The sequence below is a fragment of the Euprymna scolopes genome, chromosome 17, assembly GCF_053919585.1.
Source record: "Euprymna scolopes isolate OS-2025 chromosome 17, ASM5391958v1, whole genome shotgun sequence".
NCBI classification, from domain to species: domain Eukaryota; kingdom Metazoa; phylum Mollusca; class Cephalopoda; order Sepiida; family Sepiolidae; genus Euprymna; species Euprymna scolopes.
Window position 1 is genome coordinate 64,253,922 of NC_136498.1, and position 27,500 is coordinate 64,281,421.

Genomic DNA, 27,500 nt, shown 5'->3' on the forward strand with positions numbered 1-27,500 from the left:
CTTCCCCCACTGAACCACGCGCTCGAGATCAGAGGAGAGAGAATCCGAGAGAACTTCGTCATTTACAGCCTTTGATGTGTTGCCGTAGATGGTCGTGTCATCAGCATAGATGTCAACGAATGATTTAAGTATGTGTTTAGGGAGGTCATTGATGTAGATCAGGAAGAGAGTTGGGCCCAGGATTGACCCCTGAGGGACTCCAGCATTTATATTGCAGGCCTCCGATGTTTGTCCATCTACCACTACTCTTATGAGCCTATCAGAGAGAAATGATTTAATGATTGAGAAAACATTTCCAGTTATACCGTAGCTGGAAATCTTGTGAAGTAGACCCTTATGCCATACTTTGTCAAAGGCCTTTGATATGTCGAGAGCAATTGCCCTAGAAAGGAAGCCTTTGTCAAGAGATTCACTAATCCTGTGGGATATAACTGTCAGCACATCTGCGGTAGATCTTGCAGAGCGGAAACCATATTGTGTGTCACTAAGAAGGTTATTCCTGCTGAGGTGGTTGACTATTTCTCTATTTAATATTGATTCCAGTAACTTACTCATAACACAGAGAAGACTTATTGGTCTGTATTGAGAGGGAGATGATTTATCACCTGAATTCTTAAATACAGGGCAAACTGAGGAGGTCTTCCAGGGGGTCGGAAAGCACTTCTCCTTAAGGCAGCGCTTAAATAGTTTCGTAAGTATGGGAGCAAGTTCTGGTTGAAGCTTTTTTAACACTATAATTGGGATGCCATCAGGGCCAGTTGCTTTACTGGAATCTAGGTTTTTTATTAGCTTGGCGACCTCATGCACGGATATTTGTATGTTACCTAGCTTGTTCTGTGTTATAGGAGGAAATATGGGGAGTTGATGGCCTTCGTCGCATAGGGTAGAATTAGCTGCAAAGTTCTTTGCAAATAGTTTGGCCTTGTCTGACGCTGACGAGATAACCTCTGGTCCATTGATAATGGTTGGGATAGAACGCACACTTCTGTTCAAGATCCTATTTGTTATTTGCCAAAACTGGTGGGAACCAAGCCGCTGATCAGCTACCTTGGATTTAACAGACTGGGCATATAGCTCTCTTGCATTTTTTATTACTCTTTTACAGTGGTTGCTGGCAGTCCTGAAAGCAGCACCTAAAAACGAGAATCACAAAATCCTATGGGATATGGACATACAAACTGATAAACTCATCCAAGCAAGAAGACTGGATGTCATAATAATTAACAAGAAAAAAAAATCCTGTCAAATCGTAGACTTTGCTGTTCCAGCCGACCACAGGGTGAATATGAAAGAAAAGGAGAAACGGAGCAAATACACAGAGCTAGTCAGAGAACTGAAAGGGATATGGAAGAGGAAGAAAATCAAAATAATACCTATAATAGTTGGAGCACTAGGAACAATCTCGAAAAACTTTGCAAAAAGAATGGGAGAAATTGGAATCAAAGGAATGGCTGGAAAAACACAACTAACAACAATAATGAAAACAGCTGAAATATTAAGAAAAACCCTTGAATGTGTAAAAAAACACACAGGAGCAACAAGCGCGGACCAAACAAACTACTGCAGAGGTAAGACATGAAATGCCACATGGAACCAAGAACATTGAAGCTGCTTATCTATAAGTTCTCCAACTCCACCCTCTTTCCCCATTACTACATCAGCCCCCCACCCCCTAAAAAAGAAATAGACCAAACAGCCAAATAGAGTCAAGGAAGAAGGAAAGACCGAGGAGAGAGCACTGACCAGGATAAGTGCGAAGAGAACAGGGACGTTGGGGACGTTTATTGCCACTCAAATTCCAGTGAAGACCAATAGCCGCTACCAGCGAGAAATCAATGTCAAGCAGCAAATTTATTTGCAAATGATATCGAAAGGGGTGGGGGAGACTTGTTGTCATTCAGCTTCCAGAGAACACCACAGGCTGTTTTCAAGGAGAGATCTTTGATGACCTTGTTGCGGGCGCCGTGGGTCCTTGTTAATGTCGCAAACTCAAAAAGTATTATAATTCAGGAGTGATAGGGAGTTAAATAATAAGAATAGTGATAAATCAGGAGTTGAATAATAAGAATAGTGATAAATCAGGAGTTGAATAATAAGAATAGTGATAAATCAGGAGTTGAATAATAAGAATAGTGATAAATCAGGAGTTGAATAATAAGAATAGTGATAAATCAGGAGTTGAATAATAAGAATAGTGATAAATCAGGAGTTGAATAATAAGAATAGTGATAAATCAGGAGTTGAATAATAAGAATAGTGATAAATCAGGAGTTGAATAATAAGAATAGTGATAAATCAGGAGTTGAATAATAAGAATAGTGATAAATCAGGAGTTGAATAATAAGAATAGTGATAGATCAGGAGTTGAATAATAAGAATAGTGATAAATCAGGAGCTGAATAATAAGAATAGTGATAAATCAGGAGTTGAATAATAAGAATAGTGATAAATCAGGAGTTGAATAATAAGAATAGTGATAAATCAGGAGTTGAATAATAAGAATAGTGATAAATCAGGAGTTGAATAATAAGAATAGTGATAAATCAGGAGTTGAATAATAAGAATAGTGATAAATCAGGAGTTGAATAATAAGAATAGTGATAAATCAGGAGTTGAATAATAAGAATAGTGATAAATCAGGAGTTGAATAATAAGAATAGTGATAAATCAGGAGTTGAATAATAAGAATAGTGATAAATCAGCAGTTGAATAATAAGAATAGTGATAAATCAGGAGTTGAATAATAAGAATAGTGATAAATCAGGAGTTGAATAATAAGAATAGTGATAAATCAGGAGTTGAATAATAAGAATAGTGATAAATCAGGAGTTGAATAATAAGAATAGTGATAAATCAGGAGTTGAATAATAAGAATAGTGATAAATCAGGAGTTGAATAATAAGAATAGTGATAAATCAGGAGTTGAATAATAAGAATAGTGATAAATCAGGAGTTGAATAATAAGAATAGTGATAAATCAGCAGTTGAATAATAAGAATAGTGATAAATCAGGAGTTGAATAATAAGAATAGTGATAAATCAGGAGTTGAATAATAAGAATAGTGATAAATCAGGAGTTGAATAATAAGAATAGTGATAAATCAGGAGTTGAATAATAAGAATAGTGATAAATCAGGAGTTGAATAATAAGAATAGTGATAAATCAGGAGTTGAATAATAAGAATAGTGATAAATCAGCAGTTGAATAATAAGAATAGTGATAAATCAGCAGTTGAATAATAAGAATAGTGATAAATCAGGAGTTGAATAATAAGAATAGTGATAAATCAGGAGTTGAATAATAAGAATAGTGATAAATCAGGAGTTGAATAATAAGAATAGTGATAAATCAGGAGTTGAATAATAAGAATAGTGATAAATCAGGAGTTGAATAATAAGAATAGTGATAAATCAGGAGTTGAATAATAAGAATAGTGATAAATCAGGAGCTGAATAATAAGAATAGTGATAAATCAGGAGTTGAATAATAAGAATAGTGATAAATCAGGAGTTGAATAATAAGAATAGTGATAAATCAGGAGTTGAATAATAAGAATAGTGATAAATCAGGAGTTGAATAATAAGAATAGTGATAAATCAGGAGTTGAATAATAAGAATAGTGATAAATCAGCAGTTGAATAATAAGAATAGTGATAAATCAGGAGTTGAATAATAAGAATAGTGATAAATCAGGAGTTGAATAATAAGAATAGTGATAAATCAGCAGTTGAATAATAAGAATAGTGATAAATCAGGAGTTGAATAATAAGAATAGTGATAAATCAGGAGTTGAATAATAAGAATAGTGATAAATCAGGAGTTGAATAATAAGAATAGTGATAAATCAGCAGTTGAATAATAAGAATAGTGATAAATCAGGAGCTGAATAATAAGAATAGTGATAAATCAGGAGTTGAATAATAAGAATAGTGATAAATCAGGAGTTGAATAATAAGAATAGTGATAAATCAGCAGTTGAATAATAAGAATAGTGATAAATCAGGAGTTGAATAATAAGAATAGTGATAAATCAGGAGTTGAATAATAAGAATAGTGATAAATCAGGAGTTGAATAATAAGAATAGTGATAAATCAGGAGTTGAATAATAAGAATAGTGATAAATCAGCAGTTGAATAATAAGAATAGTGATAAATCAGGAGTTGAATAATAAGAATAGTGATAAATCAGGAGTTGAATAATAAGAATAGTGATAAATCAGGAGTTGAATAATAAGAATAGTGATAAATCAGGAGTTGAATAATAAGAATAGTGATAAATCAGGAGCTGAATAATAAGAATAGTGATAAATCAGCAGATGAATAATAAGAATAGTGATAAATCAGGAGTTGAATAATAAGAATAGTGATAAATCAGGAGCTGAATAATAAGAATAGTGATAAATCAGGAGTTGAATAATAAGAATAGTGATAAATCAGGAGCTGAATAATAAGAATAGTGATAAATCAGCAGTTGAATAATAAGAATAGTGATAAATCAGGAGTTGAATAATAAGAATAGTGATAAATCAGGAGTTGAATAATAAGAATAGTGATAAATCAGGAGTTGAATAATAAGAATAGTGATAAATCAGCAGTTGAATAATAAGAATAGTGATAAATCAGGAGCTGAATAATAAGAATAGTGATAAATCAGGAGTTGAATAATAAGAATAGTGATAAATCAGGAGTTGAATAATAAGAATAGTGATAAATCAGCAGTTGAATAATAAGAATAGTGATAAATCAGGAGTTGAATAATAAGAATAGTGATAAATCAGGAGTTGAATAATAAGAATAGTGATAAATCAGGAGTTGAATAATAAGAATAGTGATAAATCAGGAGTTGAATAATAAGAATAGTGATAAATCAGCAGTTGAATAATAAGAATAGTGATAAATCAGCAGTTGAATAATAAGAATAGTGATAAATCAGGAGTTGAATAATAAGAATAGTGATAAATCAGGAGTTGAATAATAAGAATAGTGATAAATCAGGAGTTGAATAATAAGAATAGTGATAAATCAGGAGTTGAATAATAAGAATAGTGATAAATCAGCAGATGAATAATAAGAATAGTGATAAATCAGGAGTTGAATAATAAGAATAGTGATAAATCAGGAGCTGAATAATAAGAATAGTGATAAATCAGGAGTTGAATAATAAGAATAGTGATAAATCAGGAGCTGAATAATAAGAATAGTGATAAATCAGCAGTTGAATAATAAGAATAGTGATAAATCAGGAGTTGAATAATAAGAATAGTGATACATCAGGAGTTGAATAATAAGAATAGTGATAAATCAGGAGCTGAATAATAAGAATAGTGATAAATCAGGAGTTGAATAATAAGAATAGTGATAAATCAGCAGTTGAATAATAAGAATAGTGATAAATCAGGAGTTGAATAATAAGAATAGTGATAAATCAGGAGTTGAATAATAAGAATAGTGATAAATCAGGAGTTGAATAATAAGAATAGTGATAAATCAGGAGCTGAATAATAAGAATAGTGATAAATCAGGAGCTGAATAATAAGAATAGTGATAAATCAGGAGTTGAATAATAAGAATAGTGATAAATCAGGAGCTGAATAATAAGAATAGTGATAAATCAGGAGTTGAATAATAAGAATAGTGATAAATCAGCAGTTGAATAATAAGAATAGTGATAAATCAGGAGTTGAATAATAAGAATAGTGATAAATCAGGAGTTGAATAATAAGAATAGTGATAAATCAGGAGTTGAATAATAAGAATAGTGATAAATCAGGAGCTGAATAATAAGAATAGTGATAAATCAGGAGCTGAATAATAAGAATAGTGATAAATCAGGAGTTGAATAATAAGAATAGTGATAAATCAGGAGTTGAATAATAAGAATAGTGATACATCAGGAGTTCAATAACAACAACAACAACAGCAATAATAATAATAATAATAATAATAACAACAACAACAACAAATTTTTGGTTAACGCTCTCAGCTAAATCTTCATTCCAAAAAGAAATATTACTTTTATAGGTGATTACGTGTGAAACACTTAAACAACTTGACGGAAAGAAAAGCAGTCATTTTAGTATTTATAGTGGAAGAGTAGTTTCAAATATTAAATGCATTTTTGAAAGTTTTGTAAGGCTTTTTTTTAGGTGCTCATCCACTCTCAGTCTCTTTCTTGCTTGCACCTCAGGCGACGTCATTTTCAGTGTACAGATCTGTCTATATTTTTCACTTATGCCAAAACCAAACAAAATATAAGGAAATATGAAATATTTCAGAGGATGTAGTGACCAGACAACACTAAGGTCAAAGTAACGCCAGAAGTAGCGCTAGTAGTAGTAGTAGTAGTAGTAGTAGTAGTAGTAATGCTGTAATTTGTTTTTCTTTTACAGTAACACAGATTAATCTAATAATCGACAAAATGCGTATAATTATTTCAGAAGAAGCTAATGACAGAAACCGCCAATGTATAGCTGGCACCAACAAAATTTAAAAACCCTGCCCCGAGCATTTAAACCCTTTTAATAATCAAGTGAACTCCCTCAGATGAGAGCATAAAGACAATCGCCTGCTGAACAAGAAGAAGTAATGGACCAGATATATGACACGCTCGACTTAGTAACACAAGCAGCCGGACAACGCCAGTCCTCCAGGAAAAGGAAAATGACCGACCCGATGGAGATCAACCCTAGGAAAAAGAGCTATACGATCATCCCAGAGGAATGAAAAGCTCGGGAGCGGGGTGTTGTGGGGTACAAATCACCCCTATTTGAGTACTAAGTGGAATCAACCAGTCCTATGAATAACATTGGTTTCAGAGACTAAACAGAAACATTCATACCATGTTTAACCGCATGCTACGACCACGTTCCTCTCATACCACTTTAGTGGCTCCTGTATTCTTTATGATAAATACATATTATATTTTATACACTTTACACTACTTGTAGTTTCTTTCATTTGTAACCCCTAGCACGTGTCTACAACAGTTATTTTAGAATTTAGAATGGGGGTTCAGTTGTGCATATAAATATAATTAAACGGATCTCATTTCGGTGCATTATAACTTTTTAAGCAGTTAAGTAATTTTTACCACGAATTCTAAGACCCATCAGCAAAATCATAAAATCACATGTAATAGTTATATTTTTCGTATTGCCACCCGTACTTAGGGTTAGTAGTTGGAAAGGAGTTTGGATTTTATGACTTTTAACAATACTATATATTAATACGATAGCGTGTGTGTGTTTTTTTGTGTGTGTTTCCGAGTGACTATTGTTTAATTATGGATTCCCATTTCTTATAATGCATAACTTTACCAAGAATTCTTCATAAGTTTTGGCATCGGTTTTGATTATAGCTGAACGAACTCTAACTGATGCATTAAAGTAATATGGATATATATATATATATATATATATATATATATATATATATATATATATATATATATATATATTTTAAAATCGCAACTTTATATATGTATATAAAAATCGATAGAACAATAACTCTATAATAATATATACGAAATCTGCAAGAATTAAAATATCATATTTAAGCATACTTAACGACTTGGCTACGCCGGGCGTCCTTGAGAGCTTTTGCAGTTTAAACAAGAGTTACAATAATATCAGAGCATCTCTATTTACGCCATGAATGCCAACATCAATATATTACATATGAATGAGTCCCCCTGTGGAATTTCCACAGATCCCGCTAGTTGTTATTAGCTGCATCTCGTTTTTGTTTTTGTTTTGTTTTTTGTTTTTTTAAAGCAAAGCAAATCAATTTAATAACCCATCAAATTTATATAATTAAAATAAAATTTAAACATTCATAGAAGGAAGGCACGTAATAGTTAACAAAGCTCAACGCCCTCTCCCTGTTAAAAATGGTTTTCTAAATAGTAACATTATTATTTAGCAATTCGTTCGTAACAATGGGGGGGGGACATTGTTAATATTTTGTTCTTACATCGTTGCCTCATTTTACCTACCAATCGTCGACTATTTTCAACTGTTTATGAAATCTTTCATGTAGCCTATTGTATGCTAACAACGAACTGATACAATTTGGTTTTGTTTAAAATCAAAATAAACCTTTTTGTTGTCTTTCAATTTGCAATACATTACAAGGAAAACATTTAAAAAAGTATACCCAGGAATTACCCGGGGATTTATGTAATAATTTGAAATTTACAAAAAAAAAAAAATATTTATAAATATTTAAAGAATCGGAATCGGGAATCGAAAATTTAGAATGGAATCGGGAAAAAATTTGGAATTGTCCCACCACTAGTATATATATATATATATATATATATATATATATATATATATATATATATATATATATATATATATATATATATATAGAGAGAGAGAGAGAGAGAGAGAGAGAGAGAGAGCAGCCAATTAGCATAATGGTTAGAAGTCTTGACTTGTTGTACAGGCTATCGGGTTTCGATCCTAGCTTGAGGTAGTTGCCTGTCTAGCTGCACTGTTAAGCTGTGATGCAGCGAAACAGTACTTTATGTGGATGACTATAATGCTCCTTATCTTGAGTTGAGCATATTAGGAAGTGATACACGAATTACCATTAGCATATTAAGCGATGCTCTTTGCATAAACAAATCGAGCTTAGGTATTCGGACGATGCCAAAACATCGATAATTCACTGCCCGCACAGCAGCAGCCAATTAGCGTAATGGTTAGAAGACTTAGCCGTCGTACGAGGTAGTTGCCTGTCTAGCCACATTGATGAGCTGTGATACAGCGATACTGTACGTGGATGACTATATATATATGTGTGTGTGTGTGTGTGTGTGTGTGTAGCTGTATATATGCATATCCTCGGAGTTGCCAGGTCGAAATATATTTCTGGTATTAGTCACATACTACTTAAGATAAACCGAATATCTTTGTCATTGAAAATCAAACTGGAAATAACCCTCATAGCTTAAATAAAAAACAAACCTTTCTTCTGAATTTTAAATACAATATAATAATTAAAAATAAATTAATAATAATAATTGAAAAATAATAATTAATGAAATAATATTAATTAATAATTATAATAATAACTAAAAAAGTAAATTAAATTGATATAAATTACATTATAAATACATTAAATTAAATATCAATTAAATTATCAACAAATAAAATAAATCAAAGGTAAATAATATTTGTAAACGGAGCAATTAAAACAATTCTATTACTAATAGGCATTAATCACACGGGGCTAAAATAGATTTTCATTAGTGTAAATTGCAAATGAGGTTACTTCTTTAATGTAGATTTCCTTTAGATAAATAGTATATATAGAAATCATGCGGGGATAGAGATGTCTAAAATCTGTTTTTAACAGGAAAATTAATTCGTGAAACAATATATTTTGTAAATATTAATTTAATTGTGAACAAAGAAACAGAAAAGAATACGACTTTAATATAATTATTCTCTCTACATCTGTCTCTCTCTCTGTCTCTGTCTGTCTCTCTCTCTCTCTCTCTCTCTCTATATATATATATATATATATATATATATATAAAGCTGAACGTCTGTGTGTGTGTGGGGGTCTGGTCACGAATAGACTACTATATGGTTGACTATTTAAAAAAAAACTGGTTACATATAATGATAGAAGATGTATCGAGGATCAGGAATGGGTATGTTTGATCTGGCAGAACGGTGGTTCATTAAAATTGTGGGGTGTGCGTTCGCGCCTGGTCCACAAAGTATGGAAATAAAAAATGAAAAAAAAACGTTTACAAGGGTTTTTGATATAGATGTACATAAGAATACTTTCATAAGTATTTTTCAACTTAAATAGGGATGGTATAATAAAATTGTGGGGTCTGCGTTCGCACCTGTACTCCATGGAATATGGCACAAATTTTAACAAATACTTTTCATATCTATTTGCAAAAGTATACTTTGATAATTATGTCTCAGTTTGAAGAAATATGGTATAATAAAATTATGGGGTGTTCGTTCGCGCCTGACCTCCATAGAATGTAAATATATCACAAAGTTTAACAAAGTTTTTTAAAAGGGGCGAGAGTCCACAATAACGCCTTAACTTTAACCTTGATTCAAGTTAGCTTTTATTTATTTTTTTTTTTTAGTTCAATCATATTGTGTCGAATAAATTCACCTCATAAATTCACGTTCTTATTAAAGTGAAAGCCAAAAAAGAATCGGAACTTTAGACAATTCTCGACACAAATTTTGCATAACTCTGTTTTTTCCTTATCCACTTGCACGTGCCACTCTTTCGAAAATAGATAAATAGATAAACGATAAAAATAAGAACGTTACTTATTATCGTGTGAAAAGAAGGAAAAAATCCTGCTCACGTGATTACGTGTCTTTTAAAAAACATTTACATAACCTTTTTTATTTTTATTTATATATCTGTTTAAGCTTTTTTGTCAGTGTACTAGAAGGAATTCAGTTGATTACAACCCTTTCTGCGTGTTCTCTACATTACAATAGTACAACCATGAATCCGACGGCGCAATACTACACTGTTCAATACTGTAAAACTGAAACGAAGCTTCTCTGCTTGAAAAGGGCACCATTTTCTTATTCACATTTATATCACTTCTTTGCTTTAAAAAACTAAAGTAATTACGTGTTTACTTTTTAAATATCCCATTTTGCTGTTTCGGATTATTTTACTAAAGTAAGTAAAGCTTCATTATTTTTCAAAACTGTTTCTATTTCTTTGTTTTTCGATATTTCGTCGATATTATTTAGTAAGAGGGTTTAGCAGAAAAGCCAACAAACGACTACCAGAAAAAATAAATATACAAGAAATAAATGTTACCATAGTCAATAAAAGTTCATGTTTTTTTTTTGTTTTGAAATAGTTTTTAATGGTCTTTACTTGAAATAATTTCAGCGAATCGAAATTAAAACGAAATTTGAGGCGATAACTACTTAAATTAATTTTTATATAAACTACACATGTCATAATCGAATATTCCTCAAGAACAAAATAACGAAAAAAATTAAAATATGTTTATAAATATTCCTTACGTTGACGGAACTCTCTTAAATTGTTAACACAGAATGCTCAGGTGCCCCTCAAAATTGAAAACGGGGCTCTTCATTTCAAACTCGCTGCAATTTTGATTTTTTTAAAACCGGTTCCTGAATTAAAAAAAAAATTTTTTACAAACTACTTAAAAATACAAACCAATGAACTTTTCTACCATAAAAATAACTTTTATTGACTATGGTAACATTTATTTTTTGTATATTTATATTATTATATATATAACATTTTCTCTTTGTAAGGAAACATCATTTTGTTGGTCTCACTCTTGGCTACGAATGGAAACAAAGTTGACATAAAAAATATATTTTCGCGAAAATTATCTTTACTTCCATGATATTTTGCTTAGGGTAAAAGTTTTGAGTATCAAAACCTATCTTTTTACAACCCCCTCCTTTTCATAACCTATCATACTTTCATCAATCACAGTCCATTTTCTCTAGGCTGTTTTTGAAACCAGTCAACGACGTGTACTTCTGCTAGTATATATATATATATATATATATATATGTATGAGTAAAAATAAAATAAAAATACAAGCGATGATTGACGTTATGTTATTTTAAAAGGAAAACCGAGAATCACTAAAATAGTAATCAACGTTTCGTCCCTATTTCAGGGGACATCATCAGGATTTCGTAGGAAAAATGTAGAAGAAAACGATTACAGACCACATGCGAGTGAAAAAGGAAAAAATCCTAAAGTTCTTCCCATTTTGGGCAGAATCTATAAATGTGCGTGTGGAAAGGTCGGATTATTCTATGCATATATATATATATATATATATATATATATATATATATATATATATATATATATATATATATATATATACACATTAAAACGTTATTCATATACATATGTACATGCGCATTCAATTTTTTTTATCTTATTTATTTTGTTTAAATTATATGAGGAGAGACGGTTAAGAACATATAGACTGATTACCTAGGATCTGTATTCATATTTTGCTCTCTGATTATTATATTTCCTATAATAGGGGCTAAATTGTAGAAACCTTTTCTTTGCGTGATGGTGTTAGTATTTGCAATAAGTGCTGATTCTAGAAGTCTTCGTTTAGCTCTATCTACAACGAATTTAATAATTTTCGCACGATCAAAGTCAAACGAGTGATCATGTTCAGTACAATGGCAGAAAAGTGTATTTAAGGAGTTTCCATTCTTTATGTCTCTTCTATGTTCATTAAGTCTTATTTCTAACTTACGTTGTGTTTCTCCGATATATGTTTCGTGGCAATCATTACAAGGGATAGAGTACATGCCTACATGCCGGCGTTAGATGTGAGGGTTTTGGGGGAGTGCTTAGTGGTTTTTAATGTTTGTTTTATTGTCGAAGAAGTTATTTGTATCGAATATATACCAAGTCTACTGAGAGTGTCGCAAATTTTTGTATTATTTTTTTTATTTATTTTTTTTCTATTCAATTTTCACCCCAAACAAGGCACAGTGCCACTTTGAAGCAGGAGGCTACTATCAGGGACTTAATTAACGAGGTCATTATGAAGGGAGATGAGTAGAAAGATGTTTGTTAACATTACACTTGAACTTCTGCATATCAGTGCAGTTGGGAAAGCAAAATCCCGGAAGGGAGTTCCAAAGACCCGCAGTTCTGGGGAAGAAACTATTGGAGTAAAAGGCTTTCTTGCACCTAGGGATCTCTACTGTAAAAGGATGAGATTTAGTAGCTTGTCGGGTTTGTCGGGGGTAGTTACGTCGGGAAGGTACAAGTGTTTGCAGTTCGTCAGAGCATTCACCATTAAAGTATTTGTAGAACAGGCAGAGGGATGCAACATCTCGTCGATGGGACAGAGGCTGAAGCCTAGATGACAGTTCAGGACCTATCAGATTGGCGACTCTCTTTTGAACCCTGTCCAGGAGCGAGAGACAAGCAGCAGATGCACCAGCCCATACATGGGCGAATGGTGGCCTTATAGAGGTATAGGATACTGTCAGACGTAAGTAGTTTTCTAGCACGGTAGAGGGAGCCAACCTTTCTTGCAGCAGCCTTGGCAATGCTCTCAATGTATCTATTCCAGTTCATATTCCCTGTAAACGTTAGGCCGAGGAGTTTAAAAGAAGTACTTTTCGGCAATGTGTTCTTGGCCATTGCTATTGGTGGTAGAGAAGGTTTCTTGTAGTTATTGAAGGAAACAAGCAAGGTCTTAGTAGCATTGCATGTGACCATCCATTTTTGTCCCCATTCCACTACAGATTGGAGGTCATCCTCTAGTGTTTCTGCCATTTCTTTAGATATGTGTTTATTTGTTTTCCCCTCATATCAGTTATAAAGAGTGGTGTCATTGGCAAATATACCCATCTCTGAAACAATTTTATCAGGGAGGTCCTTTATGAATATCAGGAATAATAGAGGTCCAAGGATAGACCCCTGAGGTACTCCCGCATTTATGTCATATTGTTTAGATGTACGACCGTCGAGGACAACTTTGATTTTTCTCTTACTTAAGAAGGATTTAATTAAATTATGAATTCTTCCAGTGATTCCGTATGATCTAATTTTCCTTAGAAGACCATCGTGTCATACCCTGTCAAAAGCCTTAGATATATCAAGGGCTACCGCTCTACCCTCCCCTGTTGCCATTATGAGTGTGCATAGGAATGAAGAGATGTCTGTTTAGTAGGGCGGTATCTGTTGTTTTATATTTCTGTTTGTTTATATTAGAGTATATTTTCGTGGCTGTTTTCTTCGCATTAGAAATGGAATAAGTCGGATATTGTAATGTCTTTAAACAGAAATATAAAAAAAATAGATACCCCTACTAAACAGACATATCTCCATTCTTCACTAATAAAATTACTGCGTTCAAAAATTCTCAGAATTTGTAAAGAACGTAGTGACGGTTTTTCTGATTGGCTATTGGTCATCATAGCTACCAAGTCTGTTACGCTACCTCAAATCGGCTTGGAACGGCAGAGATGATGACGTAAGTAGATATAAAAAAATGTTGTTAATAATTCACCGCTGTCCCGATCTGTCGCTCAGCTGTACTGTCGCTAATTATTCATCGTCGCTGTGCTCAAAAGCTAACAGACCGTTCGCCTTTGCTCGCCAGCAAAAACTGACTGCTAAATTAACGCCACGATCTAGAGAGAAAAAAAGACAGAAATAAGTGAGAGTGAGCGAGAGAGAGAAAGGGGGTGGGAAGGGAGGGAGGGAGTTAGAGGTTACAAGTGAAACAGAGAGAAAATATTATTTCAAAGCAAAACCTGGAAAAACTATGGATTACATAGAAAAATGCGAGCATAAAAAGTAATATGGTTAAGATTAAACTTAGAAAAGTAAAATGACTAGTTGTTAAAATTAGAAAGGAAAAAGACAAGATATTCTAGTAAAAAATATAATAAATTTATAACTTAGAATATTGCAGTATTAATTAAGAATTAATTATGTAATGTTAAATTGAAATTTTAGAAAAAATCTTAATCTTACAATATTTTCAGTTATAAATTAATTATATTTTTTTACTAGAATATCTTGTCTTTTTCTTTTTAGATTTTAACAGCTAGTTCTTTTACTTTTCTATGTTTAAATCTTAATTATATTACTTTTCCTGTTCGCATTTCTCGCATTTTTCTATGTAATATATATATATATATATATATATATATATATATATATATATATATATATATATATATATATATAGATATATATATATATATATATATAGAGAGAGAGAGAGAGAGAGAGAGAAAGAAAGACAGAGAGAGAGAGAGAGTCGACTTGTGTATAATTATTATACATGTGATATTTTGTGTAATTGTAGATATTTGCTTTTTAATAGATGTAGTACGTGTGCGCGTATATATGCACATATATGTTTAAGTTAGAAACTGATTTTTTGTATTTGTACTTCCCATATGTTTGTGCAACTTTCTTTGCTCCGACATTTTACATTTTCCAAAAAAAGTTGATAATCGACCAACCCTAATATATATATATATATATATATATATATATATATATATATATATATATATATATATATATATATATATATATATATATATATTGCATATATATACATATATATATATACATATATATATACATACATATATATACATACATACATATACATATATATACATATATATATATATATATATATATATATTAAGTAATGTGATTGATAATTTAAAATTTAAAAATCAAATTTTAATTAAATTAAAAATCCGTTTCATAAGAAGGAACAACAACAAAATCAATTATCTGTACGATCGTTTCGGAAAACAATGCTTTTTATTGTGGTATACATCAAATTATGTACAATAATTATATATAGTTTTTTGATAAGCAAGGTCTCCTCATCAGCAAATTTTGAAGGGTTTTTATTGAATTTAAAAGACACCATAAATAAACCTAGCATTAAAAGTAAGGCAGATGAATCTGAAAAATTGAAATAAATATATATATAATAAAAATGACAATTAAATTTACCAAAATGATCCAAGATGGTAAAATTAAAGTATATCATAAATATTACAGAATTAATATTTATAAAGTTATCTCAGCCAGATGTAAAAGCTCGATAAAACCAAATAGGAGATAAAGCTTATAATACGAGAAAACAGTTAATAAAACATGTTAAAAACACTTTGAAATGAGTTAAAAACATATTTAATCTGAAAAATGACTATCCACTTATCTAGTGTTTCCTTTTCAGATTAAATATGTTTTTAACTCATTTCAAAGTGTTTTTAGCATGTTTTATTAACTGTTTGCTCGTGTATATATATATATATATATATATATATATATATATATATATATTATCGTGTCATTTTGTCCTGTATACGTGACGTATTTTTATTTTTTAACCTTTTAGTATTATTTCAATATATTTGTAACATACTTTTCTATTTTAATATACTTTTCGAACCTGTTCATTACTTCTTTATTATATGTACTTAATATTTCCTTATATTTTTAAAAAAGTGCTTTTTTTAAAGTATGTTTTTAAAAATCACTGAGGACATTACAAAGTAATTATAGGGCTAGGACAACAGCATATTCTTTTCATTGCTTTGACTCTCGAGTGTGTATCCATTGATATCTTGTATGTTTTTATATAGAGTGATGTTGTTCTACATTGATTAACTGTGTCCAACTGTGTCGGGTATATACTCGAGAGTCAAAACAATAAGAATATTCAAGTCCTGGTAATAAATTCATCTGTAAAGAGCCTCCTTCCTTGATAAGTTTCTAGAACTGACACTTCACTCAGACAGAAAATGTCATACTTCCATCAAATTTGTCGCTAAGATCGCTTGAAAAATTGCTTGGATCATTCTATCGCTCCAGAAATATCTCACTCCTGTCACAATCCTCTACCTACAGGAGTCAGACCCGTTTTAATATTGTCAGATCTAGGCAGGTTCCCCTCGGAGCATTTCTTGACTTGATAAAACCAACTTCGAAATTTAATGAAGTTTATTTACTCTCTTCCCTGTAACCTCTTTTGTGCAGAAGTGATTTTGCTTCTCTTTCTTACTCTGTCTGTCTGTCTGTCTGTCTGTCTGTCTGTCTGTCTGTCTGTCTCTCTCTCTCTCTCTCTATTATATCGATACGTTTATGGTAAGGTCTCGACTTCCCTTCCCCCCCTCCCGTAAAACGTTCACATTAATAACTCGTCACGACCCATATATAACAGACTTGTATTTTCTTTTTGAATAAATAAAAAAAAAAGGGTTTTTAATATGAATATCATTGCACAAAAACACCCAAATTTATAGGAGTATACACACACACACACACACACACACACACACACACACACACACACACACAGAGTAGGATCGGCTATTGGACAACACTTAGTAGATAAAAAAAGATTGTGCTTCTACATTCTCTTCGGATTGTTTTTCTGTTTTACACAGAGGACGCACTAAGTTCCACCTGTCTGTCCTCGAGGCGCTTGCCATCAGTTTCAGCCCCCCCTGCTTTATGTAAGCAGAGAAACCTTCGCTGATAGTTGGAACTATTTTGCGGGAAACATTCCATCTAAGGTTATTTTTTTAATATTACAATAACTGTACAAAAAAAAAAAAAAATTCTATTCCTCCTTACAGACGTATATCCTTGAAAAAGTCCGTCTGTACGAAAAACGCTTTGGGTTTCGTTCTTTTTGCATTTCGTGATTTTTTTTTCTTCGTGGACTTATTTATTTTATAACATTCCGAACGCAAGACCGCCATGGGCATGGAATATGTGCCTACATTAAAGATGGCTTCCCATGTGGCAGGGATATCTCTAGAGAAGATCCTAATTTACCTTACATGTGCTTCTGGGTTGCACTTGCTTACACCACTGCAGTTATATTTGTATTCTATCGGCCCCATAACAGCGGAGTTACTATCTTTAAGAGTGTATCTGAGAAAATAGACCACATCCTGTCTGCACATCCCTCGGCTAACATTCACGTCTGTAGTGACTTCAACGTCCATAACGTGGAATGGCTGACCCACTTAAATAAGACAGACGATGAGGGGGGTTCTGTCATGATTTTTCCATTGCTTATGACATCACTCAGATTGTTCGCGAGCCCACCCGTGTGCCCGATACTACAGATCAGTATGCAAGCCTTCTAGACCTTTTTCTCTCCACTTCCCCTGAGCTATGTTCATGTTCCGTTCATTCTCCTCGGGGATCCTCCGAGCACTCCGTCGTATCAGTTAAGATAAAAATGAAATGTAATAAGTCCCCAGACGTACCCCTCCACTGTACTGTATACCGATACTCCATGGCTGACTGGGATAGCTTCCGTACATTCATATCTTATCTACCTCTGTATTCCATGTTTAAAAAGGATGTGTCCTCTATAGTATCAGACCTGACCGAATGGCTAATTGTAGGCATAGACCGATTCATACCATTTAAAGAATTCCAACCTAAACCTAACAGCCAGCCATGGTTCTCCCCAGAATGTGCTGCTGCCATCGCGCACAGAAATTACTTTTTCCATAGCTACCAACGTGATAGATGCACTGAGACTAAAGCTGCTTTCGGGAACGCCAGCAACCACTGTAAAATAGTAATAAAAAATGCAAGAGAGCTATATGCTAAGTCCGTTAAATCCAAAGTAGCTGATCAGCGCTTGGTTCCCACCAGTTTTGCCAAATAAAAAATAGGTTCCTGAACAGAAGTGTGCGTTCTATCCCAACCATTATCAATGGACCTGAGGTCATCTCGTCAGCATCAGACAAGGCCAAACTATTTGCCAAGAACTTTGCAGCTAATTCTACCCTATGCGACGAAGGCCATCAACTCCCCATATATCCCCCTATAACACAGAACACGCTAGGTAACATACAAACACATACATACATATACATACACACATACATACAAACACACATGCATATACATACATACATATACATACATATATATACACATACGTACATACACATACATATATATATATATATATATATATATATACATACACACATACATATAAATGCACATATATGCATACATACACATATATACACACAAACGTATACATATATACATACACACATATACATGTATATATACGCATATAAATATATATACATATATACATATACTCATAGATATATAAATATAAATACACACATACACGTATACATATATATAAACATATATACACACATATATATATGCATATAATGACGGTAGATCAGTAATAACATGCTCCCAGCCTTTAAGGCTTACACGCATCATAACTATTCCATCGCCATATAACTTTTTGTGTGTTTTTTGACAAATGTCTGAGGAAGTATCTGTACAAAGATGTTATTGCAGAGTTTTAGCTTTGTACGACAGCTAAGTCTCTCTCTCGATTCAAAATGGTGTAGATCCAGCAACAAGCAAGAGCATGATAGCCAGCAGCAATCAAACTGCAGACCAGCTTTATGCGGGTACTGGTCTTCCGCTTTATGGTTTTTTGAATCAGAGATTTGCTTCTCGGGAGGGGGGTGCCTTCATAACGGCATAGCTGCTTACGGGAGCCCTCTCCACCCCAAATGCAATTCGATCCATGTCTGGGATTTAGGTTGCTGGGCACCAGAGCATATTCCACACGCCAGTGGGTCATGCATGCCGCCGCTTAGAGGGCCTAAGCTTCTCTGGAGGTTTCTGTCAGAGTTACCTCACTCTTAGCCTTTGGTTAAAGAACCTTGGGCCATATACATACATACATACATACATACATATTATATATATATATATATATATATATATATATATATATATATATATATAATAAAAATTGGCTCGGCAGCCGTGTTAAACGCATATCTTATTTTTCTTTTATTACTATTATTGAAATCCCCCCCACTTTTTTTTTCTTGTACATATTAGTGAATTATTCCACGGATTTCAGCCTTTTGGATTATTTTGGGCCATCTGCCAATTACGCGATTTCCTTGGATTTTACTTGTGCGAATGGAAATTTAATTAACTTTCTTGGGTTTACATTTTTGGATTTTACCGTCATTGGATACTTTACCTTTCACCAGACTATCCATTCACGCGAATTAAATATGCTTTTTTAACTCTTTTTCAAAGTGTTTTTAACATGTTTTATTAACTATTTGCTCTTATATATATATATATATATATATATATATATATATATATATATATATAACTACTTCATTTATTCACATAAATTTAATATACGAAAGTATAGATTTATGCGTAAACTTTAAGTATTTACTTCAAAAGTGCTCAATACGTAGGTAGAGCTAGTTAGTAATTTATAAAATTTATATGGCGATTAAGCTACACTGAATATTCTGCGTTTCATCCAACTATAAAAGGAGAACGTCTACCTAAAACCACTAACCTAGTTCTAAAACAGATCCTTTGTTTGATAAAATGCATGCCCATTGGCTGATAGGAAGGGGCGCGGTGGATACTAGAAAGCTGATTGGCCAACTACAAATCCCCAACATATATAAAAACAAGAAGCAACCACAGAATTCGCGCATAAGCCTGACGAATCCTATAGTTGGATGAAACGCAGAATATTCAGTGTAGCTTAATCGCTATATATATTTTATAAATTACTATATCTATCTATCTATCTATATATATATATATATATATATATATATATATATATATATATATATAAACATGAATATTAAATTTAGATAGAGAAATGCAAGAAATAGAAACAACTAATGGTGAAAAATAAAATAAATAATATTTTTATCCATATCAAAAATTCAAATAAGAAATTATAATAATGTCGAATAACGTCGGTTTATTGGAAGAATAACTTTGCCATAAGAACAACATGTATCCGCGAACGCCCTAATCAATTTTTAACCTCATAAGTAACTAGCAGGGTGATCCGACGTTGTCCGGGATTGAATGATGATCAACGAATGTTTTATATTCCTATATTTTTATTGTTATCGAAATCGTTGAAATAGTCCATTTTTCAATCAAATCGATTGATTGTCTGCTCTAATTGGGACCCCATCGCAATGCACATGGAAGAAGCTTCACATGCCTCTCGCAGTGACTTAGTCCACAATGCATTGTAGTCTACATTGCACTGTAGAGAACCTACCGTTGATTTTGTAAAATTATTTTTATATATAATGGTTTGCATCAAAGTTTAAAATGCAAACGTCAAGTATCATGCTTCAGTTGTGCTCTAAACAGAAACATTAATTTTGAACAGGCCCTTGTCATATCAAAGAACCTACTGTTGATTTTATATGCCTGCCCTTACTGCTTATGCAGTGATAATGGTTTGAATTTAAGTTTGAAATGAAAAAGTCAAATATCATTGTGAAATTGTGCTTTGAACACAAACATTATTTCGAATGCACCCCTGTTATATAAAAAAACCTACTGTTTATTTCATATGTTAAACGTTTCGGCTTATGTTGTAATAAAACTTCTCAAATGAACTTGCGATGTTAGGCTGTGTAAAATGTTAACTTTGGTCAAATCGCCCGTTCCTTCTTTCATCAGACTATTTCGATTATCGGTACTTATCGAAGATATTGCGACACAAAGCCTATCTGTGAACACTGCCAGGCATATAAAGTATCCACGTGTGAAATTTAATAAAAAATCAACCCAGCCGTTTTCGAGTCCATAGGGAACGAACACACCAACACACAGACAGAGTTCCTTTTATATAATAGTAAAGATAATAACGCATGGCTGCTCAACTAAAACTTGATTAAGTAACAGGTGTATTTGATGCATGGAATCGCATAGATTCGAATCTGGCATTTCTCTCTTGGTCTACCATATTTTTTCTAATGTACCGCCATTTTTTTTTCATTTCTTTTTTGCGTTCTATGTTTCGTAATTTTCGTAATTTTTTTTTTCTTAAAGTTGTTTTATCGACTTTTTTTTCTTTACATCAGATCACAGCGACGCGAGTAATTAAACAAAAAAATTAACCAGGGTTGGAGGATTGAATGGTTGGAGGCGGCAGATACCCTACATGACAACGTAATAATATGTTTTTTTTTTTTTTTACACAATAAATGGGTTGAACCATGTAATAAATTCGTTTGCAAAATATTAATGTGCATATTCAACGTAGAAGATCGTTACAATGTGAACTCAATCAAAATACATTTGTACGTATGTCCATAAAGGCAGTTTCCAATCTGTCTTCGTAATTGAAAGTGATGTCTACGTGTCAAGTTCGCCCAGAAAATTGACAGAGGAGGATATAATTTACTGCAGCATATTGAGTTGCAAATCTACTTTGAACCACCCTGACGGTTATTTTGTTTTACTTTCTTTTTTTTTTTTTTTTTTTTTTTTTGTTTTATTTTGTGTCAGTTTTTTTAAATTTTTTTTTTTTATCCCCCGACAAAAAGAAAGGGTGGACCTGTAAATTAATCCTTCTCCGTTTGTCAATTCGTTCGTTATTAAAAAAAATTGATGCCTTGGATTTTTATAAAACTTTCTGAAAAGTCGTAACTACCTGATTTCTATATAATTTCGTTTGTATATATTTCATGATAACTCTTTTAGGGCTAATAAAACACTCCATTTTTTGGACTATTTTACCATACTTGTCCAAAATTTTCTGTGTATGTCTATTTAGCAGTTTTGCATGGTGCTGAACTCAAATTTAAATGTGTTAAGGCTTTGGGGACTTCTGATGCTAAATGGTGGCGGGGGAGGTAAATGATGGTCTTATTGCGTGGTACAGAACTCAAATTTACATATGTTAAGGCCTAAAACTGCACCGTTTGTTTATTTGCACCAGGATTTGACGTCCACTGGGGACTTTTGGGGCTAAATGGAGAGGGGGGAGGCAAATGCTAATCTTAGTCGGGGTTTTTTATGCCTCGTTCACTGCGCACTCACGGGTCACTTTTTTCGTTTTTTTTTTTTTGCCGTTTGTGTCAGTTTTTCTTTTATTTTAGCACGTACACATTACTCCCCATTCGTTACTTTTGGACACTAAAATCAAAATCTTCAAACGACGATTACAGAGAAAGATAGTTCCAGTCTGTTTGTGCGTTAAAAAACAAACGAACAAACAAAAAAAGAAAACGGAAGTTTTGGGGTAAATTTTTAGGTAAATTTCAAATTAAAGGTTTAATGCCTTCAAACTTATCAGCGATAAAGTTATGAAGACATGCACAGATTAAAAAATATACACGATATTATAATCATTAGATTACTATAGACGGACGTCTCGACATTTAAATATAAATGTTTAAATTTCAACGATATTTCTCGTGGTTAAAATTGGCCGTGTGTGTTTGTTCCTTGCTGATGGAGTTAGAGATGGCTTTGTGGCCGGGTTTGAATCTTCACTGCACTGATGATTCCTGAAAGGATGAAACATTAGTGTCTGTAAATATTGAAAAATTAATATATATATATATATATATATATATATATATATATATATATATATATATAAGATGGATAGATAGGTATATAAGTGCTTTATGCTAAATTGAAGGTCGAATATAGTTATTATTTTTGCTCATTTTTGCATTAAATAGTATTAATTATTAACCATGCGTCGAACGGATACTATAATCCTTGATTCGATGCACCTTATCTACAACAAAGGCCCACACAAATTCTGGCTAGATCGTCCTAGTACTTTCCGAGACAAACTGGAACGGACAGACAGACAGTCTAAAAGAAATATGACATATAAATTAAATGTAAAATCATAAATTTAAAAAAAAACTACGTTCATTCAGTTAAAAAATCACGAAGTTTCTTTTTTTCTAGCTCCTTGTGCTTTTGGTTAAGATAAAAGTGTAGTATTTGTTTTCCATAACATCAACAGCATTTGACGTCGCAAGTGTCATGTAATTATCTCCCTTCAATATTCAATTCCATTTTTATTGTTTATTTAATAAAACTCTACTTATTGTATTATTAACTAGCAGGTTGCCCGGCATTACCCGGTCGTAAAATACCCATAAATATTATATTTTAATTCATACAAAAACTGCATGCAAGTATTGTTTTTTCTAAGCAATTCATTTATTGTAAGTATAAAAAAATACTCGAGCTGAGATTGAAACCAAAACCTAATGACAGTAAGTCAAGTACGCTAACCATTAGGCCAGTTTGACACGTCCTTAAAAAGTGTTTTCAAACCTTCTTTTTCTTAACATAAGGAATCTGTAACGTGAACCATTCACGCATGCGCATTCGTGAAACAGTTAGCAAACAGATAAAAATCTAAGGATCTCCCACATACCAATTTTTCACTTTTGACCTCTTAGCAGCTTTTTTGATAGATGGTTTACACCCATAGTAAAAATAAGTGACCTCATACTTATAATGTTCGTTATATTTGTACGTATTAGATTAGAGCATATGTAGAATAGATAACTATTATTTAACTTAAAGATTATAATATCTTTTTTTTGTTTATATATATATATATATATATATATATATATATATATATATATATATATATATAGGGTGACCCCAAAAAAAACAAAAGCTAAATGGAGGCCATCTAGAACATATGCTGTAGAACGGAGAAAAAAAGGTCAAAGACCTTAGTGTTTTGATGTAATTTTTTTTAATATAATAAACTAGTTATGACCAAAGTTTCATTTCATTCGAACAAAACACTAAGAAACGAGGCCTAATTAGAGTTGGGGCCCGTTTTTTGGTGGTTACCCTGTGTGTATATATATATATATATATATATATATATATATATATATATATATATATATGTATATATATATATAATTAATTTTTTTACTATAATAATTAAATACCTACAGACACTAGTGTTTCATCCTTTCGGGAATCCTAAGTGAAGGGTGTCACGATTAACACCAGACGACAGATTCGAATTCGGCAACAAGAGCCATCTATGGCTCGATTAGCAAAGACCGTATCCATTCGGCTACCATTAATCACGTGAAATAAAGTTGAATTTAAACATTTTAAATTTTTTAAATGTTCTTTATGTCAATCAGACTAAGAAACGGGGCTTAATTAGAGTTTGGGCCCGTTTTTTTTGGGGGGGGGGGTCACCCCGTATATATTTAAAAATAGATTGGAGTTGGCTGGTTTTGAGTTTAGCTCGTGGATTTGAAAATTCAAGAGTTGAAGATTTGTACCATGTCAGAAGAATAATGGTAAACTACATATATACACATGCATACACTAAACAGACATTTGCATAAAATACGCACATATATGCATACGCACTCACACATATACACAATGGTATGAAAAGAAACTGGAATCTTAGGGAGATATCAATCACACCAGTTATTATAGGTGCCACAGGGCTTATGAAGAAGAACCTGAAGTCCTACTTAACTAATATTCCTGGTGAACCGAGTGCAAAAAGAGATCCAGACAATTGCACTTAAGGGAACAACGAGGATGCTAAAAAGAGCTCTCGGTTGGTTTCAATAAAAAGCAGGGCAATGTTGGCAGCTGGTTTGGCTGCTCCATACTCAGCGTTACAATCTTCAAAGGAAGAAAATTAAAAAAAAAAAAGACAGATAAAAAAAAGGAGGATAAATAAAAATGCATTAAATGCATTAGTAAACCTGAAGCAATTTTCTTCTACCCAGCTCATACATATACATACATGTGGTTATATAAATATTGAAACATATACTAAAGTGGAGGAAAAGTACAGAAGTTATATATTAGTATATATACATGTGTAAAATGAAAGTTAATTAGATTAGGTTAGAGAGGGGGGTGGGTATAGTTATATGCACGTTTACAATATAGGTGGGAAAAAGAAACAGAGACACGATTTGACAAAAAATCTCATACAGAATTCACAGGTTTTATATATATATATATATATATATATATATATATATATATATATATATATATATATATATATAACATATAAAATAGAACCGTGGGATACATATATATATGACAAATATGGATGAGTCTCTGAAATAAAAAAGGGGGTATTTCTTATTGTGTTTGAACTTGATAGAGTTTTCGTGTGTTTATATATATATATATATATATATATATATATATATATATATATATATATACACACACACACACACACAACGAACACATTTGCAAACCCCTTTTTTCCGACACACAAAAATAGCTTATAAACAGACTAGTTTAACTCCCCCCACCCACTAACACAATCTATTGTTCTAGTAAAATACGCTCCAGTTAAATAATTTCATATATATATATATATATATATATATATATATATATATATATATATATATATATATATATATATATATATATATATGTTTTTATTTGTTTTTGTTAGCGATACTTTCTTGAATGAATTCAAGTATTTCTATGAAAGTGCATTTTTACCTAAATGCGTGTTGAGAATAATTTTCCCTTTGACCAATCTGGTACCCCGTAAATGGGGAGCGGCATATATATTATTTTTAAAATATAAATATCCACTGACACGTGTTTCGTCGTCCACGACTCATCAGAGTGGCTGAATCTAGCGAGCTTCGAAATCGGCATATATATATATATATATATATATATATATATATATATATATATATATATATATATATACATACTTGTACTTTTTTGTAGAAAAAGAAATCCCATACAGTGCTCTATTATTAGGGAAAAAACCTTTCTCGAAATAAGAGCAATATATTTTTTTGTATAATATATACAGGAATTTACATTTATATCGGTAGTCGGTACCGACGGTTTCAAGCCCGGTAGTTGAGGACTGCTCTTAATGTCCGCCTCAGGCTCTCTTCAGCCGACTTTCATCTGTCTTTAACCGGAACTCTATATATGCACACCATAATTTTTATTTATTTATTTATTTATTTTTTGTATACTATAAAAAAGGAAGTGCCCAGGGGATGGTATATACTAATATTTAAGTATCGCTTTGCGTTTAAAAACGTTTAAGATTTATTTTAAATTAACCTCTAGTTTCGTTTTAATTACGGTAATAATATTTAGTTAAAATAGACTTAAATTGTGTAAAAATATGGCATATGTTTATATTTAAGTCTCGTTTCACGTTTAAAATTATTTAAACCGTTATTTTAAAATTATATGTAATTTCGTTCCTAGGTCTATTTCAATCTAAATTTTATTACCCTATTTTTAAACGAGATTAGACATAACTTCAAAATGAACTTTTAAAACGCTTTTAAACGAGACTTAAACTGAATGACAGGGGGGGGATGCTTAAAGAAAAATAATAATATAGAAGGCATCATCCCATACTTTTTAATTCATTGCTTCAAATGTATTACCTTATTAAAATAGTATACAAAAAAAAAAAAAGATAAAATAAATAAATAAATAAATAAAAATTATGGTGTGCATATATAGAGTTCTGGTTAAAGACAGATGAGAGTCGGCTGAAGAGAGCCTGAGGCGGACATTAAGAGCAGTCCTCAACTACCGGGCTTGAAACCGTCGGTACCGACTACCGATATAAATGTAAATTCCTGTATATATTATACAATATATATATATATATATATATATATATATATATATATATATATATATATATATACAGAGAGAGAAAGAAAGAGAGAGAGAGAGAGAGAGAGAAGGGGTAAAACGATTTATAATTGTGAATTAAAAATCAGTTTCAAAAGAAAAAAAAACAAACAAAATGAACTTGATTGTACGAGCGTTTCGGAAACGATGTTCGTTTTATTAAAATTGACAATAAGAATTGGGCTTATTATATATCTGCAGTATAATGGCCATTGTTTTCTTTTAAAAGTATTAAACCGGGGTTCCTTCAGTCTTTGACAGACTATGGATACCCACGAAGGGGTGCCTGCGCGCGAAATTTTTGGGGGGCAGGAGTTGCGCAATCAGCAACCACACCTCTCCTGTGACAACATTGTATAAAAGTATTTATACATTTACTAATAAATTAAAATAAACTCTGCTCTTTAGACTC

General features: G+C 32.0%; 1 protein-coding gene across 2 annotated transcripts in view; it reads left to right on the forward strand.

Annotated features, from left to right (window-relative positions):
* The window catches only part of LOC145296760 (beta-1,3-galactosyltransferase 1-like), a 66,889-nt gene that overhangs the window by 15,648 nt on the left and 23,741 nt on the right, over nt 1-27,500 (forward strand). The window contains exon 2 of one of the 2 annotated variants that reach the window (XM_080142811.1): nt 21,484-21,571. The exons of the other annotated variant lie outside the window; for it this stretch is intronic. The gene's annotated coding sequence lies outside the window, so the exon portion shown is untranslated. The remainder of the gene's footprint in view (nt 1-21,483; nt 21,572-27,500) is intronic. 2 annotated transcript variants of the gene reach the window in all.